The sequence below is a fragment of the Globicephala melas genome, chromosome 3, assembly GCF_963455315.2.
Source record: "Globicephala melas chromosome 3, mGloMel1.2, whole genome shotgun sequence".
Classification (NCBI taxonomy): Eukaryota; Metazoa; Chordata; class Mammalia; order Artiodactyla; family Delphinidae; genus Globicephala; species Globicephala melas.
This window is the reverse complement of record NC_083316.1, coordinates 152,029,659-152,041,149: the sequence shown is the minus strand read 5'-3', so window position 1 is coordinate 152,041,149 and position 11,491 is coordinate 152,029,659.

Genomic DNA, 11,491 nt, shown 5'->3' with positions numbered 1-11,491 from the left:
ATGAAAGAAGCGTCAGTCATTCTCAGCTTTGCACTCTGATTGGGCCATTAGATGTGGGTGTGGGCCAGGTCCTTTTGGCTCGCCTTGGCTTGTCCAGGGTTTGTAGGGGATGCGCTTGGTATCTTGGGCCTCTTGCAGGCCAGCCTCAAGCAAGTTCGGGCCGTGTATCCAGCCGTATTCCTTTGGGCCGGCCCATTCTGGAGGGCGCACATCGTTAGCAGGGAGAGGCCCACAGGAGGGTGCCGGCTTTCCGAGCTGCTCCCAGGCCTCCAGGCCGGCCACCGCGGGCGCCCCAGCCCCGCCCCACCCCGCCCCCACAGCCGGATGTTGTGATTTCTCTCCACCCACACGGCCTTGTCCGCCCTCGGCCTCTGCTGCCTTATAAGGCAGCGCTACCACCCCAAGACGTAGGGAATGAGCTCACACCCATTATATAGGTGGGGAACTGAGGTCCAGTGGAGGGCTGCGGGCCTAGGACTAGGGAGAAAACAACGCCGAAATTTTACAGCTAATCAACACCTTCTAGCTAAACATCCTACTCCCTCCACCCTCACTTCACACACCAGGAAACGGAGGCTTGCCCAAACTTGCGGGTAAGGCAGAGTCCTATTCAACTAGGCTTCTCTGATTCCTATCCATTCATTCATCCAAAAATACAGAGCATGCACTTTGTGCCAGGCACTGGGCCAGGTGCTAGGGAATACAGTGGTGCCAGCAAGATAGTCAATCTCTCTGCCTACCTGCTAGAAGGGGGATAAATGTGGTAATCCTATGTGTAAACAAATAAATGGTATGGTCTGAGGGAGTGACAAGTGCTATTAAGACATTAAGACAAAATAGGGGAAATGGTCTCAGGGTGTGACATTTGAGCAGATCCAACCACACAAAGATCTGGGGGAACAGTGTCAAGCAGAGGCAACAGCAAGTGCAAAGCTTTGAGCCTAGAGTAAGTTTGGTATGTTCAAGGAACAGGAAGAAGGCCTGTGTAGCTTCAGGGCCCAAAGTCTGAGATGAGTTGAAGGAGCAGGGATTCTAGATAGATCCTGAAAGGCTTTGTAAACCATGGAGAGGAGTTTGTTTGTTTTTCTTAAATGAAATGTGGAGCCTTTGAAAGGATGATTTATACTTTTATTTATTTTATTTTTAGGCCATGTGGCATGTGGGATCTTAGTTCCCGACCAGGGATTGAACCCACACCCCCTGCATTGGGAGCACGGAGTCTTAACCACTGGACCGCCAGGGAAGTTCCTGACTTATACTTTTAAAAGATCACTCTAGCTAGTAGACTTTCAGGGGGCCAAGAGTGGAAGCAGAGTGAGCAGTTGGGAGCCTACTGAATTCCAGGAGCGAGAGGATGGTTGCTTGGACTGAGAAGGTGGCAGTGGACATGGAGAAAAGTGCATGGATCTAGGATACTTTGGGGAATAAAGAAAAGTACTTTGAAGGAAGGAAACCCAGTGGTCAGTAGGACAAAGGGCAGGGACCTCACCCAGTGAAGGGTGTTGTGTCTAAGTGAGACCTGAGAGTTAAGTGAGAATGTGCAGGTTTCAGAGGTAACTGGAGTGGGAGGGAAAGAGCCTCTGGCTAGAGGGCTAGCACATGTTCAGAGTTCTGTAGAGGAAGGTGGTTAAGGGCTCATGCATTTGGCACCTGAGGGCAGAGCATTGAACTAGACTTTCAGGTACACATTGGGGTGTGCATGGGGAGGCCTTGAAGAGGCCTGGATCAGGGAGGTCCTTGGAAGCTAGGTAAGGAGTCTGGACTTCATTTTGAGAGTAGTGGGGAGCTGTCCAGGGTGTGCTAAACCAGGGAGTAGTTTGATCATATTTGCTGACTCAGCCACACTGTGCTAGGGGTGAGGTGAAGGGTGGGGAGAGAGGGGCCTAGGCTGACTTGTAAACACCGATTGTTTTGACGCCCAGCATCTGAACACCCCTCCCCTTTGGGAGGAAACCTATAAAATGCAGAGGCAGGCCCTGCTTTCCACTAGGGAAATCAGAGAGGAGGCAGAATTTCCTCTCTAAGGTCCCTGGTACCTGGAGCGTTTCCAATGTTTGCAAGCAGGTCTTTGAAATCCAAAGCAAGTGATTAACATAAGACATCAGAGGACCATTTAGGGTTCATTATGGTGGCAGTGGAAGAAGAGGGGGAGGTGGTCGAGCCAGGCCCTTCCTGGGGTAGGGAAATTCAGCAAGCACCCAAGAGCATCCAATCAGTTCCTTGTCTGCCTAAGTTACCCAGAATCAGCTTCATTGTTTAGAGCCAAGTATCCTGAGTAAGACAGGTGGGAGGCCCTTTTAATAGGAATCACTGGAGAGAGGAATGATGCACTGTGCTGGGGCAGTGGCCAGTGGGTGCAGACAAGTGGCCAGGTTGAGAGCTATCACAGAGCTCGAATGAATAAGACTTGGTGATTGATATGGGGTGAGGAGGGGATGGTATCACACACAACTCTTGGGTTCTGACTCTTCAACCCGTTCTCTAGCTATGACCAAAGTGATCCTTTTTAAAAGGGAAGTCTGCCACCATTCGTCTGACATATGCACTTCTAGGGTTTATCCTACAAATATAATTGCACTCAAGCAAAATAAGAAATGAATGTTCAAGGTTGTTCACTGCAGCATTGTCCAAAAACACCAAATGTACTAATTGTCCTTAATAGGGACTAGTTAAGTAAAATTTGGTCCTTTCCTGTACAGGAATACTATGTAGCTTTAAAAAAAAAACTGTCGGGGTGCTCTTCATGTACTGATATAAACAATCTCCAAGATATATTGTTAAATAAAAAAAGTGGGACTTCCCTGGTGGTCCAGTGGCTAAGACTCCATGCTCCCAATGCAGGGGGCCTGGGTTCAATCCCTGGTCAGGGAACTAGATCCCGCATGCCTCAACTAAAAGATCCTGCATGCCGCAACTAAGACCTGGCACAGCCAAATAAATAAATTAAATAAATATTTTATAAATCTTAAAAAAATTGAAAAAAGCAAAGTACAGAACAGTGGGTAGGGTTTGCTAGTAGTTGTATACAAAAGGTCAGGATAGGCTAGGTTATGCTGCAGTAACAAACAATCCCCAAATTTCAGTGACTTAAAGCAACAAAAGTTAACTTCTCAGGTACACCTTGTGTCCAGTGCAGGTTGTTGGGAAGTTGGGAGGCTCCACTAGGAGTAGTCACTCAGGGACCCAGGACACTAGAGACTCCCTGTCAATCTGCGCTTCTGCAATGTCAGGCAGTAAAAGGAAATGTGGGGAATCATATGATGGCCCTTAAAGCTTGCATCTGAAAGTGACACAAGTCACTTCTGCTCACATTTCATTGGTTAAGGCAACCACATGGCCACAACTAAGTTGAGAAGGGTGTGGAGGTCCGACACTACTGTGGGAGATTGTATTTTCCAAAGATGAATGTAGCAATACACTCCCATCCCACAGGCATTTCTGCAGTGTGACCTTGCCACCCACACAGCAAGAGGTGGGCTCTCATTTCCCTGTCCTTACTTCTGGCCTGGCTTTAGTGACTCTTGTCATCAGTAGAATATGGTGGAAGTGATACACATGAGATCTGAGGCCAGGTCACAAAAGGCCATGGAGCCTGGGTTTCTTGCAATGCTTGTTCTCTCAGGATGTTCCTTCAGGCTCATCAGCTGTGCTGTGATGTGATAAGCCCACACTGAATAGATTGTTCACGTGTAGATTGGTCATTGCTCTGCTATGGTTGACAGTTCCAGCTGAGCCCAGCCTTCCAGTTGTCCCACGTAGAGCACAAGACAGTTGAGCAAAGAAGCCCCTGGGTGATTCCAGCTCCCGGGCATTCCCATCGGCCCCAGCTGAGGCCCCTGGCATTGTGGTGCAGACAGCCATCCCTGCTGTGTCCTGTCTGAATTCCCAACCCACAAAATCCATCAGCCTAATAAGTTGGTGTTTTATGCCACTAAGTTGTGAGTGGTTTGCTACAGAGAAATAGATTCTGGAATAACGACTGTACGCCTGGAAGGAGAATAGAATTGGAAATATTTAGTGAACAACACTAACTCCTACAGATGAATCTGCTTCTGTACGCATGGACCCCCCTCTGGAAGGCTACATGAGGTATGGGAACATTGGTTGCCTATAGGAAGGGGGAGTTAAGTGGCTGGGGACAGGGCTGGAGGGGGGCTTTTCATCTTATACCCTTTGTTTCGGTTTTTTGTTTTGTTTTGTTTTTTTAAATGATTTGTATTTATTTATTTATTTTTATTTTTGGCTGTGTCAGGTCTTTGTTGTAGCATGCGGGATCTTTTTTCTGTTGTGGTGCGTGGGCTTCTCTCTAGTTGTGGCGTGCGGGCTCCAGGGCAGGTGGGCTCTTTAGTTGTGGCGCACGTGCTCTCTAGTTGAGGTGCAAGGGCTCAGTAGCCCCGCAGCATGTGGGATCTTAGTTCCCTGACCAGGGATCGAACCCGCGTCCCCTGCATTGGCAGGCAGATTCTTTACCATTGGACCACCAGGGAAGTCCCCTTATAGGCTTTTGGAACTTTAATCTTGTATCATGTGACTCTATTGCTTATTTTAGAAACAATCAACCGGGTCCTGTCACTCTCCTGCTCAGAACCCCCTGGTGGCTTCCTGGGGTGGGCAGCCTCAGATGACCCCAATGATCCCTCCTCCTGATATTCACCCCCTGATGTGATCCCCTTTCCTCAAGCATGGATTGGACCTAATGACTTACTTCTAGTGAAAAGAATGCAGCCAAAGTGTTGAAATGTCACTTCATAGATCAGGTTACTAAAAGGCTGTGGCTTCTGTTTTAGGTGCCTTCTCACCCCCTTGCTGGCTCACCCTCAAGGGAGTTGCTCTATGCAGAGGCCTACATGGCCAGAACTGAGGTCTCTGGCCAACAGTCAAGAAGGACCTGAGGCCAACAGCCTTGTGAATGAACTTGGAAGTGGACCTTACCCCAGTCGCACTATTTTTGAAGTGAAATAAAATGAGGTATGCCTGTAAATGTTTGTAGTTTAAGCCGCTAAATTTGGGAGCAATTTGTCATCTCTTATTAGCTGTAGTAGATAATTAACTTCCCATTACACTTAAAAATAAAACCCAAACTCTTCCCCTTGGCCTACCAGGGCCCAACTCGATCTGGGCCTGTGTAGCTCTCCAACAGTATTTCATACACCTCTCCCTCTTGTCACACTGTGGAGCTGCACTGTCCAGTACAGTAGCCACTGGCCACGTGTGGCTATTTAAATTAAAATTAAATAAAATGAAAATTCAGTTCCTCAGTCATACTAGCCACTTTTCAAGTGCTTAATAGCCACATGTGACTAATGGCTACTGTATTGGAAAACACAGGTAGAGAATATTTCCATCATTGCCGAAGTTCTGACAGGCAGCACTGGTCTGGAGGAAGGAGTGGCTTCCATTTGTACAAATGTTCCATGGTGGTGGCCTGAATGACTGGGATAAAAATGGTGCCACTGACTGAGAGGAATGAAGGATGATGGGCTGGGTACCTTCTGACCCCCTAAACTTGTCTTTGAATAGGCAGTTCTGCCACCTCTTGAAATGTACGCCCCCAAGTCTCTGCTACAGAGGAGTGGGGTCTGTGTGTGTCTGTGGATCCAGGAACCTGTGAGCAGGAACTTGATGGTTTCTCCCTTCTCATCCCACAGACTGACACCCCAGGTATGGAAAGACAGAAACCAGGGTGAGGAGATGGTGCCTTTCTGCTCTGATCCAAAGCAGTTGATGGAAGGGACCCAGATGTTCAGGGGGAACTGGGCACGCATGTAGAAATTGCTGAGGTGGGGGGGTGTCCACATGGGAAAGTTTCTTTGTAAACTCCTATAGACTGAGCCCCAACCATATGCCAGGCTCTGCCCTTTCACATGCATTCCCATTCAAGCATCTCTACAAGCCTGCCAGATGGTGTGACTGCCATCCCCTCCCTAAAGAGGCGTGGCCTCTTTAGGTTCAGAAAAACTTAGCCCCTGACCCATGGTCACACCAGGGGTTGGTAGTGATTTGAGGTTTTGGTAGTGATTTGAGGTTCAAGACGGGATTTGAAGGTTTCCTGATTGAAGTTCATTGCTGTTTTTTTCCCTCCAGTCCCTGCTTCTAAGGTCATTGTTTTCCTATTCTTTAAGCTACTGACTTACAGAGCTGATCACTAGCAGTTTTGTTTTGTTTTAGGAACTTCCTGGTAACGATGCATGAATTCTTGCTTGCATCAGTTAAGACTTTTGGTTGCAACTAAAACCGGCTTAAGTAAAAAACCAGAATTTATTGGTTTAAGTAACTGAAAAGTATAGGTGGTGGTTCTGATTTCAAGTGTCATTGCATCCCAGGTCTCAAATGGTGTCACTCAAAATTTGTCTTTCCCATATTCTGACTTGGCTTTTAAAGTGTTGTGTTTATTCTCAGGCAGTTTCTGAGATGCTAAACACGGCTGCCAGCAGCTTCAAGGTCACTTCCTACCAACATGGCAACTTTTATAGAAAGAGAAAGGCTCTATCTTGATTCCAGCAAAAATCCCGGGGTTGCCTCTCATTGGTTTGATTTGGGTCAGGTGTTCATTTTGAACCAGTCACTGAGGACAGAAAGAGGCAGGTTTTTTTTTTTTTATTGTGAAAAAGTCTCTTTATTTTAAGAAAAAAATTTAGTTAACAAAAAATTTAACAAGTTTCATTTAGCAAAATACACCCAAAAGGAAATCACAATACAAAGAAAGTTTTAAGTCAAGTCCTCACCAATTCCTACAGTATTAGTAATGTGTTTCAATTTCCAAAACTAACTCTTAAAAAGTTTAAACTTAACCTAAAAGATTTTAAATGAAAATAAACTAGAATAACAAATATGAGAAATGTTCCTCTTTGAATAAGGGATCTAGCACCCTGAGTTTTCCTAAAGAGGCAGTGTTCTAATTGACCAGGTCTGGATCACATGCCCACTCCACCCTCAGCTGAGGGATGGGGTAATCTTTCTTATATCCACTTGATGGAAGGGGGAATGGGCCCCTCCCCAAAGGAACATTGAGGGCTCTTACTAGATAAAGGGAGAATGAATGCTAAAGAAGGGAAATGACAGATGTCCACCAGCGGTTCTCAAATTATGTTCCGCCACTGTATATACCTCTAATTTTACGGAAGTCAAAGAAAGAGGCAGTGGGAATGGAGAGAAGTGGAGGGAATTGAGAAATATGTGGGCAGTGTAATGAACAGAACTTGGAGGCTGGTTAGACTTGAGGGATAAGGGAGAGTGAAAGGCCTTGGCTGCAAGCAACAGAAAATGGCTCTAGCTACTTAAACAAAAGGGAATTTACTTTATGGGAATGCCCTCAGCGGTTCATAGCATCAACTAGAAGGAACAGGCTTGGAAATAAGAAGGAATTAAGGGCCACTAGAGGATAAGGAAGCAGGAATTACAGCAGACACTTTGGTTGTTTACCTAATATCCACTCCCCTTCCTCTTTTGCAGAGTCCCAATTCTGTTTCTGTGGCTACTTTACCTCACAGCCTGACTTGGCTCCAGGGTTGATTGGCCTAAGACAGAAGATCCCCTTACCCTTGCCAGAGATTGGTTTAGGAGTGTCTGGTAACCCAGTTGTGGCCATTGAGCCATGAGGGGAGGTCTTCTTGGGATTTTGGGGGGAGGAAGGTTTCCTCATTTCTAAGAAAGATCTACTGGAAGGGAAGGTTCCTCTTCACTGGAGTTTAGACGTGATTCTTGGAGCTGTGGCAGCCATCTTGTGACCATGAGGGAATCAGCCTGAAAGTATACACACTGAGGACCATAGTAAACAAAAAGAAGAAGGAACATGGGTTCTTGATGACATTGTTAAACCACTGAAAGCACTGTTCCTGGAGCCCCTCCACTCTAGATCTCTTATGATATGAAATGATGCATTTGAATTTCCTTGCTACTTAAGCTTGGCTTTTGGAAGGCATCCTGACTTATGCCATGTAGCAGGGACAATCTGGTCGGGGCACAGTTGGTGCAATGGCAGACTTCCAACCCCAGCTCTTTTCACCATCCTTGGGTGGCCTGTTCAGGATTCAGAGTCCTGGGAGAGAGTGCCCATTGGCCACGTTTAGGCCCCTCTGACTATGTTAATATAGGGAGAGGGTGATCTGGTCCATTAGGCTTCCAGAGTGGGAGGTGATCACTAGAAATTTCCCTTCCCCCACACAATGGGGGAGGGGTGACCCCAAATAGAAACTGGGAGACTAGAGGAAGAGGAAGGGGGAATAGATGTTGAACATCCAAATACCCATGAATGTCCATCTCCAGTCCCAACAGACTGGATGCCTCATCTCACATTCCCTACAAAGCACCCTGTGCTCATCACATTCTTCATTTGACATGCTACATTCAGGTTTCTGTGAAGTTGTAGTACTCACTCTGCCTGGAAGCTGTTCTCTCCCTTTCCCACCTACAAAGCCCTATTCATTGTGAAGACCTGTTTAAAAGGCCCCTTCCAGGCTTCCCTGGTGGCGCAGTGGTTAAGAATATGCCTGCCAGTGCAGGGGACACGGGTTCAAGCCCTGGTCTGGGAAGATCCCACATGCCGTGGAGCAAATAAGCCCATGCACCACAACTACTGAGCCTGTGCTCTAGAGCCCGCGAGCCACAACTACTGAAGCCCATGCGCCTAGAGCCCGTGCTCCACAACAAGTGAAGCTGCCACAATGAGAAGCCTGCGCACCGCAATGAAGAGTAGCCCCGCTAACCACAACTAGAGAAAGACCACGCGCAGCAACGAAGACCCAACGCGGCCCAAAATAAATATAAATAAAATAAATTAAAAGGCCCCTTCCATTTGGAGGGAGAGCTGGCTTCTCATCAGGAGGAAGGAGCCAATGTGGGAGCAGCTCTGGGCCATGGACTGTATTCAAGAACTTCAATCAAGAACTGACAAAGGGGGCTTCCCTGGTGGTGCAGTGGTTGAGAATCCGCCTGCCAATGCAGGGGATGCAGGTTCAAGCCCTGGTCTGGGAAGATCCCACATGCCGCGGAGCAACTAGGCCCATGCACCACAGCTACTGAGCCTGTGCTCTGGAGCCCGCGAGCCACAACTACTGAGCCCGCAAGTCACAACTACTGAAGCCCGTGCACCTAGAGCCCCTGCTCCACAACAAGAGAAGCCACCACAACAAGAAGCCCATGCGGGCTTCCCTGGTGGCGCAGTAGTTGAGAGTCTGCCTGCCAATGCAGGGGACACGGGTTCAAGCCCTGGTCTGGGAGGATCCCACATGCCGCGGAGCAACTGGGCCCGCGAGCCACAGCTACTGAGCCTGTGCGTCTGGAGCCTGTGCTCCGCAACGAGAGGCCACGACAATGAGAGGCCCCCGCACTGCGATGAAGAGTGGCCCCTGCTTGCCACAAGTAGAGAAAGCCCTCTCACAGAAACGAAGACCCAACACAGCCAAAAATAAATAAATAAATTAAAAAAAAAAAAAAGAAGCCCATGCACCATAACGAAGAGTAACCCCCACTCACCGCAACTAGAGAAAGCCCATGCGCAGCAACAAAGACCTAACGCAGCCAAAGATAAATGAATAAATTTAAAAATGCTATATAAAAAAAAAAGAACTGACGAAGATGCTTTCATTTTAATGATCTCATCTATACAGCTCACAGTTTCAGTTTCATCACAGTCTTTTTTTTAATATTTATTTATTTATTTGGCTGCACTGGGTCTTAGTTGTGGCACACAGGATCTTCATTGCAGCGTGTGGGATCTTTTTTTTTTTTTTAAGTTGCAGCATGCAGGATCTTTTAGTTGTGGCATGTGGGATCTAGTTCCCCGACCAGGGATCGAACCTGGGCCCCCTGCACTGGGAGTGTGGAGTCTTAACCACTGGACCACCAGGGAGGTCCCTTACCATGGCCCTCATCATAGTCTTAGTAGCTGTCTCATCAACTTTTTTTGTTTAATCCGTTTTTTAATTTTTTTTTTTTTTTTTTGGTACGTGGGCCTCTCACTTTTGTGGCCTCTCCCGTTGCAGAGCACAGGATCTGGATGTGCAGGCTCAGCAGCCATGGCTCACGGGCCTAGCCGCTCCGCGGCATGTGGGATCTTGCCGGACGGGGCACGAACCCGTGTCCCCTGCATTGGCAGGCGGACTCTCAACCACTGCGCCACCAGGGAAGCCCAAATCAGTTTTTAAATTTAAAAAATTTTCTTTTTAGCTGTGTCAGTTCTTAGTGATGGCATGCGGGATATTTCCTCGCAGCGAGCAGGCTCTCCGTTGCAGTGTGAAGGCTTCTCTCTAGTGGTGGCGTGTGGGTTTTCACTCCCTAGTTGTGGCATGCAGGCTACAGGGTGTGTGGGCTCTGTAGTTTGCAGCACGCAGGCTCTCTAGTTGAGGCGCGCGAGCTTCAGTTGTTGTGGCGCACGGGCTTAGTTGCCCCGCGGCATGTGGGATCTTAGTTCCCCAACCAGGGGTCGAACCAGTGCCCCCTGCATTGCAAGGCGGATTCTTTACCACTGGACCACCAGGGAAGTCCCAATAGCTGTCACATCAACTTTTGAAAACAATTGTTGAAGTGGTGCCTCTACTCCTGCCGACCTGTTGCTGTGTTTCTGTTCCAGGAAGTCTTCCATGGCCTACCTTTCTTCCAGCAGAATTAAGGAATCGCTGCATTCTGTCTTCACTTCATTTCCCACAAATTACTTTGTATCAGTCAGGACTTCTTTGAAAGCGATGGAAGTCCATTCAAATTGGTTTTAATTGGTGAATGTAACTGAGAATTCTTGAGGGTATCTCTAGTTTTAGGATCCAGGTTTGCAAATAAAAGAATCAGTAATCAATTTATCTGTATTAGTTATCAAATGCTGGGTAACAAATCATCCTAAAATTTATGGCCTAAAACAACAAAAATCAATTAGGATTTTCTCAAATTCAGAGGTTCAAGAATTCAGGAGCAGCTTAGCGGGATGGTCTGGCTTGAGGTCTCTAATGAGGTTGCAGGCCAGATGGTCGGGCCTGCAGTATCCATATCAAAAGTGGTTCATTCACATGGCTGTACAGTTGGTGCTGGCTGTTGGCAGGAGGCTTTACTTTCTTCCCTCATGGGCCTCTCTGCAGGGCTGCTTAAGTGTCCTCACAGCGTGGCAGCTGGCCTCCCCCGGAGTGAGTGATCCATGAGACCAAGGCAAAAATTGCAATGCCTTTTATGATCTGGGCTTGGAAGTCAAACACAATCATTTCTGCTGTATTCTATTGGACACACAGAACAGCTCTGAATCAGTTTTAGAAGAGACTATTCAAGGTCATGAATCCCAGGAGGTGAGGATCAATGGGGACCATCTAGGAGGTTGCCTCCTACAGCATTCCTCCATCCTTCCTTCCCTGTTGGCTCTGCTATTCCTATATGTGTGCTTCATTCTCAGGCAGGCCTTCCCCAGGCAGTGACAGAGATGGCCATCAACATCTCCAGGCTTGCATTCTTAGGGACCCCAGTGGGAAGAAAGTACCTTTATACTTTATACTTTATAAAAGTTCTGGTGAAA